Raw genomic sequence first — 23,132 nt, 5'->3', positions numbered from 1 at the left:
CCTACAACATAACATTTACAATATCCAAAATATAATGAAAATTGTATCAGATATGGGGAAAAAAGAAACAAGAAATATGACCCACTGTTATGAGAAAAAGTAGTGAACAGAAATAGAACCCAAGATAACCCAGATAATAAGAACTTGAAAATAGATAACAAGAACTTTAATGCTATTATTGTTCAAGATTTCAAAGAAAAAGATGGATATAAGGAATGAACAGATGGGGAAATGTGCCAGAGAAATGGAAACCACACACAAAAAAATGAACTAAATGGAAACTCTAGAACAGAAAAGTACAATATCTGGAAAAACAACAACAACAAAGGACTGGACTGTCTTAACACTAGACTGAAAATTTCAGAGGAAAGTATCAATGAATTTGAGGACAGAAATATAAAAATGTTTTGAAAGTGAAGAACAGGAAAAACAAAAAGATTTAGAAATGAAATGACTCAGTTACCTATGGGAAAACATTTAATGGTTGAACATATGTGTAATCAGAGATGGGCCAAAAGAAGAGGCAATAAAGCAATAAAAACGTATCTGAAGAAATAATGGTCTAAATATCCTATATGTTATTTTTTAAAAGCATTAACTTACAAATCCAAGATCATCAAAGAAGTTCAAGAAGGCTAAATACAAAGAAAACCAAAACTGGATGCCTTATTATAACACGACTATATAAATATGGAGAAAGCTGTGCATGCAAAGTACACCCCATGTTGTTATTCTCAGGAAGTATGAGCACGGTGGGGGAAGGCAGAGCACAGAGGAGGAAGGGGCATTAAAACATGTATCCAAAACACATACATTAACATAATCCCATTTATTTAAATTAATATGTAGTATATATTGAAAAAATAATGCATGTAAGGATGGTCACCAAAATATTAATGGTGGGTATTTCAGTGTGACCTTTACTTTCTCTTAATACCTTATAAACTAATGGATTTATTATAATGATCATGTCGTATTAGTCTAATTAGGATTTTTTACATTTTTACACATTAAAAAAGAAAGCTTAAGTCAAAGGCCTACATTTTCACCAACCCCAATGATAATCCTGCATAATGTTTTTCCCCATCTATTCATTATAAAGCAGCACACACAGACACTTTGGTCTAGAATTCATGTGTACAACATAAAGAAATCCAGGAGTAGAGATCATATACTGTTTAGGACTTGGATCAGTGTCATAGTGAAATAAAGACTACAAAAAGAGTAGATTTAGAGAGGAGAATTGGAAGTTTGCTTTGGAGAATGTCATGTTTGAACTGCCTGATATATTTGCAAATTGAGATGTTGAGTAGCAGCTGGATAAGAGAATGAAGTTAAAATGATAAGCCCAGTTGGATATCAAACTATGGAGCCAATAATATATGGATATTATTTAAAGACTGGATGGGGTCATAAGAGAATAATGCAGATAGAATAGAAAAGAAAGGCAAGCACATGGCCCTGCAGCATACTGAGTTACAGGGATGAGGCAATAAAGAGGCACTAGCAAAGGAGGTAAATATCAGTCAATAACGTAGGAGAAAAGTCAAGATTGTGGTGACTTAGAAGGTAAAGAAATTTCTTTAAAGAAGAAAAAGTGATCAACTATGTCAAACGTTTCTGATAGGTCAGGTAAGATGATGACTGACCACTGAACATGGGATTTAGCAACATGGAGTTCCTTGGTGACCTTAAGAAGATCAGCTTTAGAGGAGTGACAAGGTCAGATGCCTTGGCTAAAATGAAATTAAGAGAGGTTTATAGGAGAGAAAAATGAGGAAAATAAAGATAACTCTCAAAACATTTGGCTGTAAAGGAGAAAAATGTTTGAAGGAAAGGAGGTTGAAAACTGAGAATCTAGGACAATGGCTCTTAATGGAGAGCAACTTTGCCCCCCAACCAGGGGACATTTGGCAATATCTGGAAACGTTTTTGGTGGTTACAACTGAGGCTGTGAATGGTAAGAGGCAAGTATATGTAGGAATCTTGCACCCCCTCTCCACCCTCCTGCCAACTGAAGGAGGCATGGGGCATTATTATTCCAAGAGTACAGAACTCCCTCTTGATTTTCCCAGAGAACAGAACTAGAGCCAGTGAGTGAGTTTACAGGAGGCAGATTTTAGAATTAGTCAAGGAAGAACTTTCAATCAACTAGTGCTTTTCAAAGAGAAAATGGGTTGTTTTTGGTTGTGAGGTCCCCGTCAATGGGAGCAATCAAACAAAAATGGGTGACATATTTTAAAGAATATTTTTGCACTTGATAGGATCTGGGCTAGATGAGCTCCAGAATTGCTTCCCAAATTTAGAACCCAGATATGTTCAGACCTGCGACAAAGACACCAGCTAGACTTGGTAATCTTGATCTATCTACCATTCTGCTTCATCCTCTCATGGTTCCTGTAACATTCCATCATACAACCTGCTGGGTATCATCTCCCCTGGCTCAGTATACTGCCAAGCTGCTAGCCCCTTACTGTTTAGAACTTTATTATTAAAGTTCCAAACATTCCCACATTTCCTTGTAAGAGCTCCACTATTGCCTTTGAGCATGTTTTCATTTCCAAAGCAATGCACAGAGATAGCCATTATATTTTTAATATACCTAGTACCTCACATTTACTTCTAAACAAATATGCCTTCTCCAAATTAAATATCAACCCTTGATGGTGTAAGAAATTGTTTAAATAGCCAGCTTCTAAGTAATTTAAAATCATAGCTGTACCTTCATTTCCTAAGTCATGGGGCATGTGCTACTAAAGGCACAGAGATAGTAAATGTACTCATCAACTCTATGTGGACTCTGCATCTGTAGATGTAGAGTCTGTAGATGTAGATGCACTTATATGCCAGAAGTATTTATTTAGAGTATTTCAGCCTCATCTCTTCATTCTCTACATCAGCTCAGAGGTCACACCAAAAAAAGATGGATATATTTCAACACTCTTCTCATCCCAATCACTAGTAAAGAGATTGAATTAGTAATCAAAAACATCCCAACAAAGAAAAGTCCAGAACTAAATGGCTTTACTGGTGAATTCTACCAAACATTTACAGAAGAACTAATACCAATTCTTCCCAAACTCTTCCAAAAAAATAGAAGAGGAAGAAACACTTTCAAATTCATTTAATGAGGCCAGTTTTACCCTGATAACAAAGCCAAACAAGGACACTATAATAAAACAGAATTACAGGCCAACATCCCGGATGAACACTGATGTTAAAAACTTCAACAAAATATTAGCAAACAGAATTCAACAGTATGTTAAAAGGATCATACACCATGACAAAGTGGGATTTATTCCTGGGATGCAATGATGATTCAACATACACAAATTAATAAATGTAACACATTACATTAATAGAATAAAATATAAAATCATAATCATCTCAATAGATGCAGGAAAAGCACTTGAAAAAATTCAATATCCTCTTATGAGAAAAACTCTCAACAATTTGGTAGAGAAGGAACGTACCTCAACATAATAAAGGCCATATATGACAAGCCCACAGCTAACATCATACTCAACAGTGAAAAGCTGAGTGTCCTTAACATACAATAAAAGCATTTCTTCTAAGATCAGGGAAAAGACAAGAATGTCCACTTTCACCACTTTTATTCAACATAATACTAGAAGTTTGTTCCTAGCCAGAGCAATTAGGCAAGAAAATGAAATAAAAGTCATCCAAATCAGAAAGGAAGAAGTAAAATTGTTTCTGTTTGCAGATGACATGATATTACATATAGAAAAGCCTAAAGACTACACCAAAAAAACTGTTAGAAGTAATAAACAAATTCAGTAAAGTTGCAGGATACAAAATCAATGTACAAAAATCACTTGCCTTTCTATACACTAACAACTAACTATCAGAAAGAGAAATTAAGAAAACAATCCCATATACAATAGCATCAAAACACAATAAAATACTTAGGAATAAATTTAACCAAGGATGTGAAAGATCTGTATACTGAAAACTATAAGACGTTGATGAAAGAAATTAAAGAAGACACAAATAAACAGAAAGACATTCTGTGCTCATGGATTGGAGGAATTCATATTGTTAAGATGTCCATACTACCCAGAGCCATGTGCAAATTCAGTGCAATCCCTATCAAAATTCCAATAGCATTTTTCACAGAAATAGATAAAACAATCTTAAAATCTGTATGGAACCACAAAAGACCCCAAACAGCCAAAGAAATCTTGAGAAAGAGAAACAAAGTTGGAGGCATCATACTTTCTGACTTTAAACTCTATTGCAAATCTTTAGTAACCAAAACAATATGGTATTGGTATTAAAACAGACATATAGATCAACGGGACAGAATAGAAAGCCCAGAAATAACTCATGAGTATATGGTCAATTAATACTTAACAAAGGAGCCAAGAACATGCAATGCAATGGGGAAAAGGTAGTCTATTTAATAAATAATGTTGAGAAAACTGGATATCCACATGCAAAAGAATGAAACTGGACCCCTATATTACACCACTCACAAAAATAACTCAAAATGGATTAAAGACTTGAATGTAAGACCGAAACTATAAAACTCCTAGAAGAAAACATAGGGGGAAATCTCCATGACATTGGTCTTGGAAATAATTTTTTGGATTTGACACCAAAAGCAAGAATAAACAAGTTGGACTACATCAAATTAAAAAGATTCGCCACAGCAAAGGAAACCATTGACAAAATGAAAAGGCAACCTATGGAATTGGAGAAAACATTTGCAAACCACATATCTGATAAGGGGTTAATATCCAAGATATACAAGGAACTCATACAACTCAATACCAAAACACCAAAAAGCCCAATTAAAAATGGGAAACCCACCTGAACAGGCATTTTCCCAAAGAAGATATACAAATGGTCAATAGGTACATGAAAAAGTTCTCATCACTAATCATCAGGGAAGTACAAAAAAAAAAAAGAGATATATCACCTCACATCTATTAGGATGTCTATTATCAAAAAGACAAGAGATTACAAATGCTGGCAAAGATGTGGAGAATAGTGAACGCTTGTACACTGTTGGTAGGAATATAAACTGGTACAGCCGCTATGGAAAACAGTATGGAGGTTCCACAAGGGATTAAAAAGAGAACTGCCACATGATCCAGCAACCCCACTTCCGGACATATATCTAAAGGAAGCAAAATCATTATCTCAAAGACATCTGTACTCCCGTGTTCATTGCAGCATTATTCACAACAGCCAAGGTAAGGAAACAACCTAAGTGTCCATCAAAGGATAAATGGATAAAGAAAATGTGATACATACACACACGCATGCACTCATGCACACACACACACGCACACACACACACACACAAACACACACACAGTGGAATATTATTGAGCCTTTAAAAAGAAGGAAATCCTGCCATTTGTGAAACATGGATAAACCTGGAGGGCATTATGCTAAATGAAATAAGGCAGACAGAGAAAGACAAATACTTCATAATAACACATATATGGACTCTAAAAACAAATTTTTTTTGAACTAATAGAAACAGAGTAGAATGGTGGTTGTCAGGGGTTGGGGGTGGAGGAAATAGGGAGAGGTTGGTAAAAGTGCACAAAATTTCAGTCATAAGGTGAATAAGTTCTGAGGATCTAATGTATAACACAGTTATTATGGTTGATAATACTGCATTGTATAATTGAAATTTGCTAAGAGGATAGAATTTGTGTTCTCACCCCTCCAAAAGAGGTAAATATGTGAGGTGTTAATTAACTTGATAGTAGAAATCCTTTCACAATGTATTTGTATATCAAATAATCACACTGTACACTTTAAATACATTGTAATTTTGTGCCATTTTACCTCAATAAAGCTAGGGAAAAAGTAATGAGTATGCATTATAGTACTTATAAATAGAGGCAAATGTGTGACAAAAAATAGCACAAATGACTGGGTGGAAAGTAAAAGTATTTAGGAATCTTAATCTGTAAAGTGTTACAATATTATTTTAAAGGTATACTGTGAAAAGGTAAAGATGTATATTATAAACCATACAGCAATCACTAATGAAAACAGTTTTTTTTACCTAATTAGTAAAAAAAAAAAAAAAAAGGAGGTAACATGGAAACTTAAGATTCTAATTCCATGTTGTAACAGCAGAGTTGTGCATTTTCAGCAAAGACTATGTGCTTCAAAAGCCTAAAATATTTACCAACTGGCCCTTTACAGAAATGACTTGTTGACTCTTGGTCTATATGTTCCTATTTAAGTCAAAGATTCTCAAATCGGACTTCAGAAAAATAGCTAAATGTGATATCCAAGAAACCCACCTCAAATATAAAGACCTGGGTAAGTTAAAAGTAGAAGACAGGAACAGTTATGTCATATAAACATTAATTGTAAGCAAGCTGGGATGGCTAAGACAATGTGAGATGAGGCAGACTTCATAACAAGTATTACCACCAGAGATAAAAAGTAGGGATAAAGTGATTAATTCATAAAAAAATAGCAATTTTAAATGTGTTTGCATCTAATAACAGATTCAAAATATATGAAGCAAAAACAACTGAAACGAGAAACAGACAAATCCACAATTATGATAAGAGGTTTCAACACTCCTCAATCAGTAATTGATAGGCAAGACAGACAGAAAATTAGCAAGCATAAAGAGGACTTGAACAGCACTATCAACAAACTCGACATAATTGGTATTAATGAATATTACATCCCAAAACAGCAGAGTACACATTCACGTGTTGCCAGAACATACACCAATATTAGTTTCAGTCAGCAGTTATCAGTAGCAGATACTTGTAGTTCAAAAGGGTCCTTGGGGTTTACAGACCCCAACACTGTGATTTCCTTTTCACTTCCTGGAATTCTGTATCGTTTCTGTTGTACAACATGGGGGCAACTGGAAGCCTCATTGGTGGTCTGTCGTATCAACTATCATTTCTCTAAAAGTGACTCTTTCCATTGGGACAATCCCCCTTGAAATTTATGAGGGTTCATAGCACAAGCAGGTAAAATATCAATACTAATTATACATTTAGCAGTAGGAGCAATAAAAATGGTGCACAACGGCGGTCCAAACAGCCCCACCCAGGTGGTTATGCTGCCTTCTGTCATAAGCAGGAAACAAGACAGTCTCTCCCTCTCTCTTCCCTGTCTCCTCCACCAGAGAGTGAGAAGTAGCCATGCTATGGTCACGTACCTACCTGGTTGCCTATGTGACCAGCTACAGAAACTGCTCAGTTTGGGGATAAATAAGCCTTGCGGTTTGGCACACTCAGCAGGCATGTTCAGGGATGCTCAGTGCCCATGGTAGACTGCCCGTCCTAACATAGAGTAATAAAGTAAGCAGCTATTGATATGAGAACTGATGGGCAAATAGGCCAACGGAACAAAAGAGCAAACTCAGAGAAGACCATGTATAGGTGAGAACTTAATATATGATAAATATAGAAATACAGCACCACGAATCAAAGGTGAAAGGGTGGGTTGTTTTGTATATAATATTAGGGAGAAACTAAAATTGTATCCCTAAATAGCATCACATATAAAAATAGAATCCAGATAGATTAATGAAAGATAAAATAGAAAATCAATAGAAGAAAGTGTCAGAATTTATATTTGTGATTTAGAGGTGGGGAAGAATTCTTTTAAAATACTTGAAAAGCAGAAATCCTCAGGCATAAATGTGTTAAGTATAATTACATCAAAACTAATTATTTTTGTTTAATGGAGAAGAATATGGATAGCGTTAACAGAGAAATGACAGATTGTAAGAAAATATTTGCAATATCTAAAATGGACAATGTACAAATATACAAGAAATTCCTTTAAGTCCACAAGAGACAGATAACCCAAGAGAAAAAATGGGCAAAAATATGAATAGGTGATTAAAATAGAACGAACCACAAGAACTAATAAGCCAGTCAAGAGATGTTCACTCTCAGTGGTAATCACAGACACAAAGGAAAACAATCATGAAATATCATTGTACCTCTGTTAATGTGGTTAAAATGTAAAACTAGGCAATCCCAACTATTGGTAGAACATAGGGATATAAGAACCAACACGTACTCCTGCAGAGAGAAGAATGGTGAAGCATTCTCGAGAGCTACCTGTGGGCATTTAGTCAAATCAAGTTTACACACACTTTGTGACGCAGCAATTACACTCCCAGGAATGCAGCAAATTCTTTCATAGACCCACAAGCAACATACATAAAAATGCCCATCATCACCTTGCTTATTGTGATAGGGATTCAGAGCAATCTGAGTGTCCATCACCAATCGAGTGGACAGATCAGATCTGGTGGATACACATGGAGTTTTAGGAAACTTTAGAAAGAATGGACTAGATGTTCACAGGGCCCCATGGTTGGCACTTCATTGCTAAGTTAAAGAAGTAAAATGAGGTCTATAATTTATGATGATTTCCTTAAATTAAAAAAAACAAGCACCCAAATCAAAACCTATTTTGTAAGACTACCTATAATCAAATGACACATATGAAATATATTCACATGTTTGCCAATGGTGAATGAAAAAAATGAAAGTTGATAATGTGGACAAATAAGGGAAAAAAAGACAGAGAAAGAGAAGGAAGGAAGGAAGGAGGGAGGGAGGGAGGGAAGGAGGGAGGGAGGGAGGGAGGGAGGGAAGGAGAGGAGAGGAGAGGAGAGGGGAGAGGAAAAATGAAAAAGAAAGGGAGGGAGGAAGGAAGAAATGTCAAAGAAAGAAAGTTCTTTTTCTTTTGAAATAGTTTGAGGGAAATTGACTCAAATAGAGGTAATAGCATAAGGAAAAGCACACAGGCAGGAAGCGTAAGTCTGCAAAAACAAAGGCGAATAACCCAATTTGGATGGAACATCAGAGTGTTTCGAGAGGAGCAGCAGGAGATAAGCCTGGAAGGGTAAGTTGGTAAGCTGAATTTGGTCTATTTTTATTTGTTTTTATCTAAAAACTAAGATATATGCTTTACTCGTATATAATATATGGATTGACCCTGGAACTCAGGCTCACAATTTAAGATATTTGTGATCCACATGAAAGAAAATTTTTAAAAAGAGCCAAATTCTGTCATTTCTCCTAAAATCCATCCTAATTCTCTTCTGTCTCAGTGCAGCTAATATCTATGGCACTTTCTATGGCTCTGTGATGTCATTTCCTTTTGTAGCTATTAGTTCCCTGCAGTGTTTGTGCTTTACTCAACACAGGCTGTCTGATAACAGATGTGATTCCCAGCTGTGTCTATATACCAACCACAGAGCGTTCATTAATAACAATTATTAAGTACTTTATGATACAAATTGAGCCTGTAGCAATAGAGAAAACATCCAGCCATTTGTTTTATGGCCTCTTGTCAGGGTGAACTATAAATCCCCATTATCTCAACATTATCAGCACTGGAAAATGGATCTAAGCATGAGTCATAAATAAAACTACCAAACAGCTCAATCATTCTGGAAAGGACAGAGTATAAATTAACACTTGACGACGTAATGTTATATATGAACTTAAATAATAGCTCAAGCCTTCCTGTCGGCTAGTTACGCAAATTATTATTTTTAAGACTTACATTGGTAGTTGAATGGCTGGCATATTCATTTAGGCACACAATTAGAGTTCAATAAATATGCAGTCCAGACACTGCCCTCCCATAATGCAACAGCTCCCACTAATGATGTATGAAGAACAGTGAAAATGAAGAGAGAAAATTTCAACTGAGAGAATGTCTCTTAGGATTACAGGGAGTAGGGAAAAAAAATCACATTTTCTCTGAATACTACATCTCATAGGAGAAATCATTAAATTTGGGAAGATGGATAGAAGAGGAACTACAAAAACTGTATGCATTACTGGTTCCTGGGTGGTAGTCCAACGGATTTTCAGTCAATTGTAAAAATATTTATTTAGTTACCGCTCTGTTTTGGGTCCAAGCTGTCTTAAGTGATGAAGACAGAACGGAAAGATAAACGGAACACGTGAATGTAAGTTTTGAAAGAAAAATAGCCAATAAACTCTCTAGGAAACAAAGACATGCAAATGAAGACCATGAGATATTATTTTTCATGTTTTAAAAGTTAATTCCCAGTATTGGGGAGGAGACAGTGAAATAGGAAATCCAATCATTTGCTAAAAGGCATCCGAAGGGGTTCAAACCTAGACGGCCATTGGGCAATATCTACCAAGGTCTCTAAAAGTGTCCATTACTTTTTTAAAATTAAGGTATAATTGACACACAACATTACATGAGTTTCAGCTACAACACATGGTGACTTGACGTTTGTATAAACTGTGAAATGATCACCGTCTAGTTAACATCCAAATATACAGAACATTTCACGAATGTGCGTGTCATCCTTGCACAAGAGCCATGCTAATCTCTGTATTGTTCCAATTTTAGTAGATGTGCTGCCAAAGTGGGCACCAGTGTCCACTACCTCTGACCAGTAAAAGATTCTAATTCTGAAAAATTTATCAAGTACCAAATTAGTGCCATTTATAATGGCTAAAAAGGAAATAGCAAATGATAAGATTCACTAGAGGAATGGCAGAATAGCTAAAATAAAGTCTGTAAGGAAAGGGTTAAATAACTCATGGTTCACCCATATGATGAACTACTGTGTTGCCCTCAACAATTATTTTGTGAAGATTATTTAATATGAAAGTGTCCACCGAGCACTTTAAATATGTTGTAAAATGTTATGTATATTATAATTTCAATTATTAAAATATTATGAAGTTTTTACACACGTTTATACATGCACCCATTTAAAAGGCCAGAAGAAACACCCTAAAATAGTAAAGTCTTTTTCCACATGATGGTACTATGAATATTTTTTATCATCTTAATAATTTTCTGTATTTCTAAAAATTCTTTTCAGCAGGACAGAGCATTTACAGCACAGCTGGCTAGTAAGAATTTCAATTCACATTTTTTCCCAGGCCTTCTATAACCTGTATCCAATGGACCTGTCCAACTTGTCTTTCACAAAGTTTAACATAAAACTGGTCAAACCCATTTTCTCACTGCCCCCAAATCATGCTCTGCTTTCCAAATCAGCCTTCATTCAAGTTCTATTTCACATGTGTGCTCAAGGCAACTAAACGATATGAACAGCATGAAAGCTGGAATCTTAATGAACTCAGTCTCTACCTGGAATCACACAGAAGCAGAAATACCTCACCCACCAAAAGTCATTACAAACCCCCACCAAAAACACAAAACAAAACAATCTTTTCCTTATATCTCTTCAAGCACATCAAAAGGAGATCCAACCCTCACCTACACCCACACCACTCAGAGTGCACAGTGCCTCCCCATAGCTCCCGCAGGTCCCAGCTACGCCAGGTCTCTTCCCCATCCCCGCACAACTTTCCTCACCGCCTTCTAATTTCCTCTTCTCTAAGATTCATCTTACCTCTTTGTGTATGTCCTCTCTCTTTCCCACATCACATCTTTTGTCTCTGACCAGTCTCCAGATGGGCAAAAGCAGAACTAAGAGGCGGTGAGCCTCTGTTTCCACGTCTGCAAAGAATGTAAAATAATAAACCCTGTCCTACCATATCTTAAGATGTAGGTTCAAATATTTTAAAACTGGAAAGCATTGTACATGTTGTGACTATCATACCCCCTTTTTCTCATTCATGCAATAAGCCTTACTAGTATGCAACCAGTACTCTGCCAGCACTCTGGAAGTTATACTTGATTATTCTCTCTGTATGCTTTCCTTAACTGATTCCATCGTTAATTCAATTTTTTCCTCCAAAATACATCTCAAGTCACCCATGGTTCTTCGTGTCCATTAGCACCAATCTAACCCAAGCATCCGTGCTCTCTCACTTAGACCACTGAATTGACCCCTGAATTACCTTCCCATCCACTCTTACCCCTCTACCATATTACCTACCCCTACAGGAGCCAAACATTTTCTTAAGCATTAAGTAATCAATTCCAAGAGTCAGAATGTCCATTGGTTTCTCTAATAGACACAATAGGTCCAGTTATTTGGGGAGCACACGCATAATGAAACTCATACATAATGGCATAAGAGTACAAAAGAGAAACTAGAACCCATGAAAGGGATACTTACTTGCCAGAGAACTCTGCAGCTCTGTGCAGTGGGAAGAGAGAAGTCTACGGAGAGCCCCCTCTGATGCACACAGGTGCGTTTCCTCCTTGGATGTGTGACATACAGGAGATGCCTATCAAAGCAATTCATTGAATACACTGAAATTGACAAATTGCTTATTCAACTTAACAAAAGACATTTGAACACATTTAAATTGTTTTTCCCATGGATGACTACACTAGTGACGTTCGTAAACCAGGCGTGCACTCTGTTTGAACTAAGTACCTCAAGAGCTTCTTACTGCGCTTAGAATAAAATCTTCACTCCTTACCACTGGCCTCCAAGACTGTGCATGACATGGCCCCTTCCTTCTCTCCAGCCAATCTCTCCATGACTTATTATGCTTGTTGACTTGTTATTTCTTTACTGTTTCAGCTCTTTCCCATATTTGTGTGATGCCATTCCATCTGCCCTATTCTTCACCTGAATAATTTCCACAGGAATTCAACCATGTTGAAGCATGTTTGTCAAACTGATGTTAGGATTTGACAGGAATGTATTTGCATACATAGCTGAGGAGGCTCCTGGGACAGTGCTCCTATTAGGGTAGGAAGCATCCAGCTACTGAAATGAGCTCAACCCATCAGCACTATTCATTGAAATAAAAAAGTGATTCTGAGACTGGCATGAGCCTATTGCTAGTATTTGTTTCATTTCAATCCCACGGACTGAGAGACCTGTAATTTAAAGATTGTTGTGAAAAATCAGTAATGGCTTTTTCTCTTCTGAGAAACAGGTTCACTATATAAAGAAAAATAAGTTGAATCCCTACTGTGTTAGGTACTGTTAGTCGCTTGTTCCATGCTCACTTCCCCCTTCTTTGCTGATTGAACTTTGATTTTATTTGGGGTGTCACTGTGTCAGGCTACATGCTTGCTTCTGCATCCTCCCTGAAAGCTCATAGTGTCTGGGTGGCTAATGACACACATGCAGGACGTTCCTGGGAGAGATTATGTTTTTTGGGGGGAATGGAATGGATGTACCTGACAAAGTCTTTCCCCCTTTCCCATGCTTTCCTCCCTTGAATGTGGACATGATGTCTGGATCCCCAGCAGCCATCTGCTAACCATGAAATGACAAACATGAAGCAAAGGTCAAGAGATTCACAGAGATGTTGGCCTGATGCCACCAAGCTCCTGAACAACTCTATCATGTATTTATTTCCAATTCTCCATGACCCTCCCCCATTTATTCTTGAGAGAATCAAACATGTTCATGAAGTCTAAATAGCTGCTCTATTTTTGTCTTCAAGGACCTACTGCTGCATATGTGACCTCATGCTCCAGCAAAGCTAGAAAGCCCTCAAAGTTCCAAAACCTCATGGTGATTTGTGGTGAGGCAAAAGGGACTATCTCTTTCCTTACATGTCTCATATTAAGTGTAAAATGGTAATTGAGACATTTTCCTGAAAGCTTCATTTCCAAATAAGCAGCAATTATAGGAAGCGCAGTGTCCAGCTAAGAACAAGGTAATGAACTCTGGAAGCGGAGACACGGCCAGAGCCCAAAAGTGAGGGACGTCTTAGTCCACACCCATCCTTAGTCCATGAATCATCAAGTGATGGAGTATAATCAGTAATGATATCAACGTCCTAAATAACACAAATAACAGGGTATCTCTAATTGATATTTATTAAACTCTTTATTCTTAAAGGAGTGTCCATGGAACAGTCATATGGATTGGTTTCTGAGTCCTGGTTGGTAAGGGGGCTTTCAATAAAAGTTGATTGTCCAATTTCACTAAAACTTAGAGCTGCTCTGTCCAATATGGTAGCCACTAGACACAGGCGGCTATTTAAATTTAAATGAGTTAAAATTAAATAAGACTTTAGAGTTCCTGAGTCATGCCTGCCACATGTAGCTACTGGACTGCGCAGATATAGAACTTTTCCAGAAAGTTCCACCGAACAGTGATGCTCTAGAGCCTGATCAGGACAGGCTTGGACATTCCTCAGTAGGTAACACATATACCTGCTTTGATTTCCACCAGAAAGTAAGCTCCCTGAGGGGAGCGATTTTTGTCAGAATTATGCACTGCTCTATCTCTAACACCTAGACAATCATTTTTACATGTCTGGTGGTCAGTAAATAATTGGTTCTCAGTTCAGTTAGGTACAGCACGAAATACGTTTTACTCTCAAAATTGCTTGCACTTTTCTCGGCATTTAACAGGCAGTCTGCCTAGAGCACTCATCTCGTTTTCTTTCCGATCTATTTCTATTTAAATTTTAGTCCAGTCTAATTATTTCCATAATCTTATTAAAATGGAAAAACTCAGTCTTTCCCTCCTGTTGTAAGGAAAAACCCAGTTCTTCCCTACTGTGTTTCCCTCCTGTGTGTCTCCTTTGCTATTCCCCCAGAACCCTTCACTCCTGACACTTCTGGGCAGTGAATGTATAGAGGTTTTTCCCCACCACAAGCAATTCTCTGTGACACTAGCTGGGTGTCCTATGATTTAACTCAGTTCTGACACTCTCTACCTGGAGATGGCATTAGGTTCCGCAGGTTAAGGGCTCAGTCCCACAAGACTCCCCACCACACACACACACACACACACACACACACACACACACACACACACACACACACATGTCAGATGCCAGTCACAAGCCCAGGCGGTCACCTGTGCTTCTGACCAACCTGCTATAGACTGAAGGTTCCAACAACCTCCCCCTTGGATGTGATTAGTTTGCTAGAGTGGTGCACAGAACTCATGGAGACACGTTTACCAGTTTATTAAAGGATATGATAAAGGACACAGATGAACAGCCAGATGAAGAGATACACAGGGTGAGGTCTAGGAGGGTCCTGACCCAGGAGGTCTGTCCCTGGGAAGTTGGGGTGCATCACTCTCCCACTGAGGACGTGTTCACCCACCGGGAAGCTCCTCGACCCCACACTTTGGGGATTTCATGGAGACTTCATCACTCTATTTCCAGCCCCTCTCCCCTCTCTGGAGGATGGGGGTTTGGGCTAAAAATTTCAAGGTTCTAATCACAGTTTGGTCTTTCTGGTGACCAGCCCCCAACCAGGAACCCAGCTAGAGTTGCCTCATTAGAACAAAAGATGCTTTTGATACTTGTATTACTTAGGAAATTATAAGGGTTTCAGGAGTTCAGTGCTGGGAACCAGGGGCAGAGACTGATATAGGTATTTTCTGTTATCTCACACTCATCCATTTATTAAAATCTCAGTCTCATTCAGGAAAATATTCTGTCAAATTCAAATGTTGTTTTTATAGTCGCATGCATATTTTCTCTCCAGTGTCCAGGCAGGACTCTCACTCTTGCCTTCTTTCTCTCTCCTTCCTTCTCCTATTGCTGGTTCTCCTGTCCTCATCTGCCCATCTGGGTGCAAACTTCAGGAAGCCCTACTCTTACCTGTCTTGTTCAGGAAAGAAGGCAGCAGCAGTGGGGGAAGAGAGGAGATTTTGACTTAAAGTGGGCAGGGGTGTCTCCAATCGTGGGCTGCTTCTCCTACAATCTGTGGTCTTTTGTTGTCAAGGTGATCTTATTGCATGAGGTTACACCATTCTCTTGGGGCCTCACCTAAGTCCCCCTTCATCTTGGAGGAGATTCTTTAGCCTCGTCCACAACTCTGCCAGAGAAATAACCACTAATGCCACTCTGGCTTTTCTTAACGACTGCTTACTTATGCTTCTTATTTTCAATATCTTTATTTCTTTGAAAATACTTCTTATTGTAAATTGTTTGTTCCACTCCATTAATTATTCCTCTAGAATAGGTACCATATGGTGCATCTTTCTTTTTAATCCTTATGTAACTCAAATGATCGTTTACTTTTGTGAGCTTATATTCCTTTGACAGTGTCAGTTTCTTTGGATGCTCAGAACAAGATAGTGAGCTTGGATACATAATTTGGCATTGTTGACATATACGTGATATTTAAAACCATGGAAATGGATGAGATTACCCAGGGAGAAAGTATGTAGAGTGAGCCAAGAGGGTTGTGATAGAGCTTAAAGGAATGCTAATATTTAAAGGTTAGGGAAAAGCAGAGGAATCAGCAAAGAATCCTGAGAACCTGAGGGGTAAAAGGAGCACAGGGAGGCTGTGGTGTCAAGAGTGTTTCAGGGAGGAGGGTGGGAGCGCTTGTGCCAAATTCTTGTCAGATCCGTTTTAAGTGAGGTGAGAAGTGAAAAGCCTGCCTTTGCAAACAGAAAGCAACAATTTCACTCAACACTTTGGCTTCCATGAGGTCTGTGGAGACATTCCTGTTACTGTTTTTCTGTGTCGCAGGCACGAAGGTGGGTGTGAAACAGTGAAAGGCTCTGCTTTCCACGCTTCCCCAGCAGAGTAACTCCACGTCCACAGCCACCTCCATCGCCCCACCTCAGGAGGGCCCGCGGGGTGTACAGAAGCAGCAAGCAGCTGCCATGGTCTTCTACACACAAAGGAAAATAGGAGCTTTTGCCCAGAGGTTAGTAAAGGTTTGGTTGCCTTCTTGGCAGGCTAACCCTCAGAAGCAGGGAGACAACCTATCCCCAGGAGATGAGTTAGGTTTCCAACCACCATCTTACAATCAGGCAGGCAGAATGTGAGAACTGAAGGAAACAAACAGTCCCAGGGGTTCCAGACTGTGTCCTTCCAGGTTTTGGGGGGGGAGGGGGGTACTCTACATATTTGATCCAAATGATAGAAAGATAGATAGGTAGGTACGTAGATAGCTAGCTAGCTAGATAGATAGATGATAGATATATATAGATAGATGGTAGATGGATGGATAGATAGATAGATAGATGATAGATATATATAGATAGATGATAGATAGATAGATGATAGATAGATTAGATAGATATAGATAGATGAGATAGATGATAGGTAGATAGATAGGTAGATAGATGATAGAGAGAGAGGTAGCTGCATATATTTAAGAAAATGTTGTGTACATGCAAATATATTTTATGTCAGTTTTCAGTGCCCTGCACACAAACAGATGCATTAACCTGTGGGATGGCAGTCACTAGATTTTGCACAGACGTCAGTTGAGAGCATTCCCACCATCTTGAAACTGCAAGGTGAGCAGTTTAAAAACATATAGATCTACACCCTCTCCAGCATTTATTGTTTGTAGATTTTTTGATGATGGCCATTCTAACCACTGTGAGGTGATACCTCATTGTATTTTTGATTTGCATTTCTCTAATGATTAGTGATGTTGAGCATCCTTTCATATGTTTGTTGGCAATCTGTATATCTTCTTTGGAGAAATGTCTATTTAGGTCTTCTGCGCATTTTTGGATTGGGTTGTTTGTTTTTTTGATATTAAGCTGCATGAGCTGCTTGTATATTTTGGAGATTAATCCTTTGTCAGTTGCTTCATTTGCAAATATTTTCTCCCATTTTGAGGGTTGTCTTTTCGTCTTTTTTATGGTTTCCTTTGCTGTGCAAAAGCTTTTAAGTTTCATTAGGTCCTATTTGTTTATTTTTGTTTTTATTTCCCTTTCTCTAGGAGGTGGGTCAAAAAGGATCTTGCTGTGATTTATGTCATAGAGTGTTCTGCCTATGTTTTCCTCTAAGGGTTTTATAGTGTCTGGCCTTACATTTAGCTGTTTAATCCATTCTGAGTTTATTTTTGTGTATGGTGTTAGGGAGCATTCTAATTTCATTCTTTCACATGTAGCTGTCCAGTTTCCCCAGCACCACTTATTGAAAAGACTGTCTTTTCTCCATTGTATATTCTTGCCTCCTTTGTCAAAGATAAGGTGACCATATGTGCATGGGTTGATCTCTGGGCTTTCTATCCTGTTCCATTGATCTGTATTTCTGTTTTTGTGCCAGTACCATACTGCCTTGATTACTGTAGCTTTGTAGTATAGTCTTGCACTGTTGGTGGAAATGTAAATTGATACAGCCACTATGGAGAACAGTATGGAGTTTCCTCAAAAAACTAAAAATAGAACTACCATACGACCCAGCGATCCCACTACTGGGCATCTACCCTGAGAAAACCATAATTCAAAAAGAGACATGTACCAAAATGTTCACTGCAGCCCTATTTACAATAGCCAGGACATGGAAGCAACCTAAGTGTCCATCGACAGATGAATGGAAAAAGAAGATGTGGCACATATATACAATGGAATATTACTCAGCCATAAAAAGAAACAAAATTCAGTTATTTGTAGTGAGGTGGATGGACCTAGAGTCTGTCATACAGAGTGAAGTAAGTCAGAAAGAGAAAAACAAATACCGTATGCTAACACATATACATAGGGAATCTAAAACAAAAAAAAAATGGTTCTGAAGAACTCAGGGGCAGGACGAGAATAAAGATGCGGACACAGAGAATGGACCTGAGGACACAGAGAAGGGGGAAGGTAAGCTGGGACAAAGTGAGAGAGTGGCATGGACATACACACTACCAAATGTAAAATAGCTAGCTAGTGGGAAGCAGCTGCATAGCACAGGGAGATCAGCTCAGTGCTTTGTGACCACCTAGAGGGGTGGGATAGGGAGGGTGGGAGGGAGACACAAGAGGGAGGAGATATGGGGATATATGTATACGTAGAGCTGATTCACTTTGTTATACAGCAGAAACTAACACACCATTGTAAAGCAATTATATTCCAATAAAAAAGTTAAAAAAATATATATATAGATCATTTGAACTGCTTACCTTCGTGTTTCAGAGACTTGTTGATAGAGGAAATAATAGGTCAATGGGGCAAAAATGCAAATATCATGCTGATATGCAAATAAATGCTGATTTCTAGTCATTAAAATAGCCTTACCGTTATAGTTGAACTTTGTAAGTATTGTTTAATTTTAATATAAAAAATGATATCTAATAACAAAATACCATTTTCGTTTTTTTCTTTTCTATTGAGGTCCTTTCCTTACATTTTCTTTTTTTTTCTTTTTTTTTTTTTTTGGTAGCATTTTTTTTTTTTTTACATTTTTACTGGAATGTAACAAACATACAGAAAAGACCACAAATCTTAAGCTTCATGAAATGTCATAAAGAGAACACATTCATGTAATATTAGCAGCACCCCAAAAGCCCCCTCATGCCTGCTCTTAATCACTGTCTGTTTCTCCTCCCCAAAGATAAGTACTATGCTGACACCATAACTTTATACAGCCTATTTTTAAACATTATATAAATGAAATAACACAGAATGGGTCCTTTCAGGATTGGATTCTTTTGATAACATTGTATTTATAAGAATTATATATTTTATTATGTACAATAGTAATTCATTTTCATAGACATGTAGAAGTTTATTATATGAACATACCAAATCTATCTATTTTACTTTCAGTGGAACTTTGGTTTTCTCTGTCTTTTAATTGTTACAAGGGCAATTATGATTATTCTTTACATATATTTTGTTAGGCAAGAACTTGGTGGTTATAAGATGTACATATTTAACATGAAGAGATAATGACAAATAATTTTTCAAAGTGATTATATGACTATTCAAAGCCATCTATAGATTTGATGCAATCCCTAACAAAATTCCAATGGCATTTTTCACAGAAATAGAAGAAACGATCTTAAAATTCACATGGAACCACAAAAGACCCTGAATAGCCTAAGTAATCTTTTTTAAAAAAGATCAAAGTTGGAGGCATTATACTTCCTTATTTCAAACTTTACTATAAAGTTGTAATAATAAAAACAGGATGTTACTTGCAAAAAGACACATTAACCAGTGGAACAGGATCAAAGCCCAGAAATAAACCCACACATATACAGTCAACTAATATTTGACAAAGAAGCCAAGGATACTCAATGGGGAAAGGAAAGGTTCTTCAGTAAATGGTGCTGGGAAACCTGGATATTCATATGCAAAAGGATAAAATTGGACTTCTATCTTAGAACAACCACAAAAATTAACCCAAAAAGGTTTAAAGACTTAAATGTAAGACCTGAAACCATAAAACTCCTAGAAGACATTGGTCTTCACAACAATGTTTTTGGCTATGATGCCAAAAGCACAAACAACAAAAGCAAAAATAAACAAGTGGACTACATCAAGCTACAAAGCTTCTACAGAGCAAAAGAAACAATCAACACAAGTAACAGGCAACCTACAGAATGGGAGGAAATATTTGCAAGCCATATCTCTGATAAAGGGTTAATATCCAAAATATATAAAGAACTCATACAATTCAATAGCAAAAATAATAATAATAATGATCTGATTTTAAAATGGGCTGAAAACCTGAGTAGATATTTTTCCAAATAAGACATACAAATGGCCGAGAGGTACATGAAAAGATGCTCAACATCACTAATCATAAGAGAAATGCAAATCAAAACCACAATAAGCTACCACCTCACACCTGTTAGAATGGCTGTCCTCAAAAAACAAGAGACAACAAATGCTGCTTAGGGTGTGGAGAAAAGGGAACCCTTGAGCACTGTTGGCAGGAATGTAAATTGGTGCGGTCACTGTGGAAAACAGTATGGAGGTTCCTCAAAATAATTAAATTATGATAATTTTTATTATATGATCCAGCAATTACATTTCTGGGTGTGTACCTGAAAGAAATGAAATCATGATATCAAAGAGCTATCTGCACCCCCATGTTCATCACAGCATTATTCACAATAGCCAAAATATGGAAACACCTAAGTTGTTCTATAGGTATCTATATTTCAAACAATCATTAAGTAAAAAATGATGACATTCTAAGGTATAATTTTCAGAGGCTGCCATTATGTGTGGAAGAATTAGGGAGGTGTGCAAGATGTTAAAAAGATCTTTCCTTCTGGCTGAATGCTCAAAGCTTAGAATAAAGGTAACAGACGCCCATACATTCTAGAGAGGTGCTACACACAAACAGCACGACTCACTGAAAAGTGGCCAAACTGGCCTTATGACCATCACCCTCAAAAGCCTATATAACATAAGGCTAGAGATTCATCGAAGGAAAAAATTCTTTGAAGAACATTCATAGGAGAAGAGAAAGTTACGTCATTTTTCCTTTTCTCCCTAGAGCTAAAAGGTATTGACCCAGCAATTAGTGAGCACTCATCACGTGTTAAAATTACACTAAGTTCTGTAAAAGATTTATCTCATTTAATTATCACAGTACTACTATGAGGTGAACACCTGCACCTGCCTGACCCTGAGAGCCAGCACCTCTGTAAATTTCATGCCCCCGGGTGCCTCTCTGCTTCACCCTGGTCCTGGCCTCACTAGAGAGAAATGAATACTAAAATGAAAACAAAATCCCACACTCCCCAGTCTCTCAGACTCTGCATCCAACTTAGGTTCTAGCCATTGGATCCACTGGAGTGATATTTGGAAGATGGACATGAACAGAGGCTGCTATCCTTTGCTGTTTATGCTGGCAGGTAACATCCGGAACATATGAGAATCAAGATGCAGTGGCGGCAGCCGGACTTGGCATCCCAGTGCCTAGTCCCCAGCTCCACAAGTGTCAAGAGGCATTTGTGACAAAGATGGTGGCTTTCTGATCCCTGGATTGCAGCTCTAGTGTTGTGCCCTTGAGCTCAACAATTTCAACCCTCAACTCCATTCTGCAGCAATTCCAATTATTTTGAAGCACCTAATTTTCCATATTAAGTCCCTTTCTGCCTAAGAGACCCAGAGTGGTTTCTGTTTCATGCACTGAACCCTGACAGCAGCAATGGATAAAGAATAACACTGGTATTTGATTTTTTTTTTTTTTTTTTTTTTTTACTTTGCCCTAATAGACACATCAAATGCATTACCTAGATAGAGTCAAGCCTTTCCCATCTGGAACTCACTCTGTTATCATAAGCCAAAATAGCTATGGAGGGAGGGGCAGGTGGTACTCAACATCTGGGCACCAAGAGCTGACATGTTCTTAGCTTTCCATTAAAGGCAGCTCTGGGGAAAGATGCCATCCTGCAGATCTAAGTCAGATCACCCTGAAAACTATTTGCTCCACCCTCAACACCAGCGCCACACACACTTTCCCAAATTACTGATCTTCAGGTGTCCTTTGTAAAAAATTAATAAACAGAAATCTCAGTTAAATAGAACTGGGAGACCAGAAGGGGGAGCTCTCATGCCCTGTGACCATAGCAGAGCCCAACAGGAAGCTGAAAGACACTTCTTTCCTGGTGAGGACTCGGCCAATGAAAAGCCATGGACTCTTTGTTTACTCCAGCCCTCCCAGCTTCCTTTTCCCCCCTATAAAAGGGTTCTCCTTCCCTTGAAATGGGGGGACATGCACATGGCTCGCCATGGTTGCAGCCCCCTAATTGCCATTCTCTACTCATCTTGAATAAACCCATCTTTGTTGAAAAACTATCTGGCAGTCGATCTGCTTCAGGTCAACACCTTCTTGGCCATATCTCTGATCCTCCCAGGGTCAGCTCTCAAGTCTCCCTGCTGAGCACCCTACCCAGTACTTGACCCTGGCTGTCCCCTAGAACTCTACCTCTTGGGCACATATAAATCCTTGTTCATTCACTGCTTCTATTACACCCAACCCTGTGCATCCTAGCCTTTATCCTGCCAACCTGCATGTTGAGGCAGTAATACTCCCATTACTACTTTTGATTTAGGAAGGGAAATCACCAGAAATTTGTAATAAATAACAAAGCAGTGATGTTTTTGGCAGGACTCTGGCCTTCTCTCAGCAGGCTATTTTTTTGCCCTGCAAGGCAGTTTAATCATAACCTTAATGATGTCTCCCCACTGCTTAATGTGGGGCTGCCCTTGTCTCCAGAGCCAGGTACAGCGTGGACACGTGGGCGCCCTGGGGCTTCTACATGTTTGAGTTGTCAAGCTCAGCTCTTGGAAAGTTGTTAATTTCCTCTGAGGTAATTTGACTGTGATTAAGTTAAGCTGCCACCAGGTGGACACTGGAGCCTTAGTTAAGCCGTTTTAATCTCAGTAGCCAGACTCCCTATAGGCATAATAAAATGAAGAGAGAATGTAGTTTGATTTTCACTTAATTGTGTTTAAAAAAAAATAAACAAAAAAGAAAAAAATGGTAGTTTAGCATGCTACTTAAACAGAATTAAAATAGAGTAGTATAAAAATATCTCACTCATGT

The 23,132-nt window shown here is 38.1% G+C and overlaps 1 long non-coding RNA gene and 1 other non-coding gene across 2 annotated transcripts in view; both read right to left on the bottom strand.

The window, feature by feature from the left end:
- The window catches only part of LOC102998626 (uncharacterized), a 335,370-nt gene that overhangs the window by 277,125 nt on the left and 35,113 nt on the right, over positions 1-23,132 (bottom strand). Inside the window, exons 2-3 of the long non-coding RNA XR_009009312.1 lie at positions 12,068-12,179; positions 11,396-11,502 (exon numbers count right to left, since the gene is read on the bottom strand). This is a non-coding gene — a long non-coding RNA (uncharacterized LOC102998626). The remainder of the gene's footprint in view (positions 1-11,395; positions 11,503-12,067; positions 12,180-23,132) is intronic.
- LOC114238101 (U6 spliceosomal RNA) lies at positions 10,298-10,401 on the bottom strand. The gene has a single exon (XR_003623523.1). It is a non-coding gene; the product is annotated as a U6 spliceosomal RNA (small nuclear RNA).

Source organism: Balaenoptera acutorostrata, chromosome 9, assembly GCF_949987535.1.
Source record: "Balaenoptera acutorostrata chromosome 9, mBalAcu1.1, whole genome shotgun sequence".
NCBI lineage: Eukaryota > Metazoa > Chordata > Mammalia > Artiodactyla > Balaenopteridae > Balaenoptera > Balaenoptera acutorostrata.
Note: the sequence above shows the minus strand (reverse complement) of the source record. Positions and strands in the feature narration are given on the sequence as shown.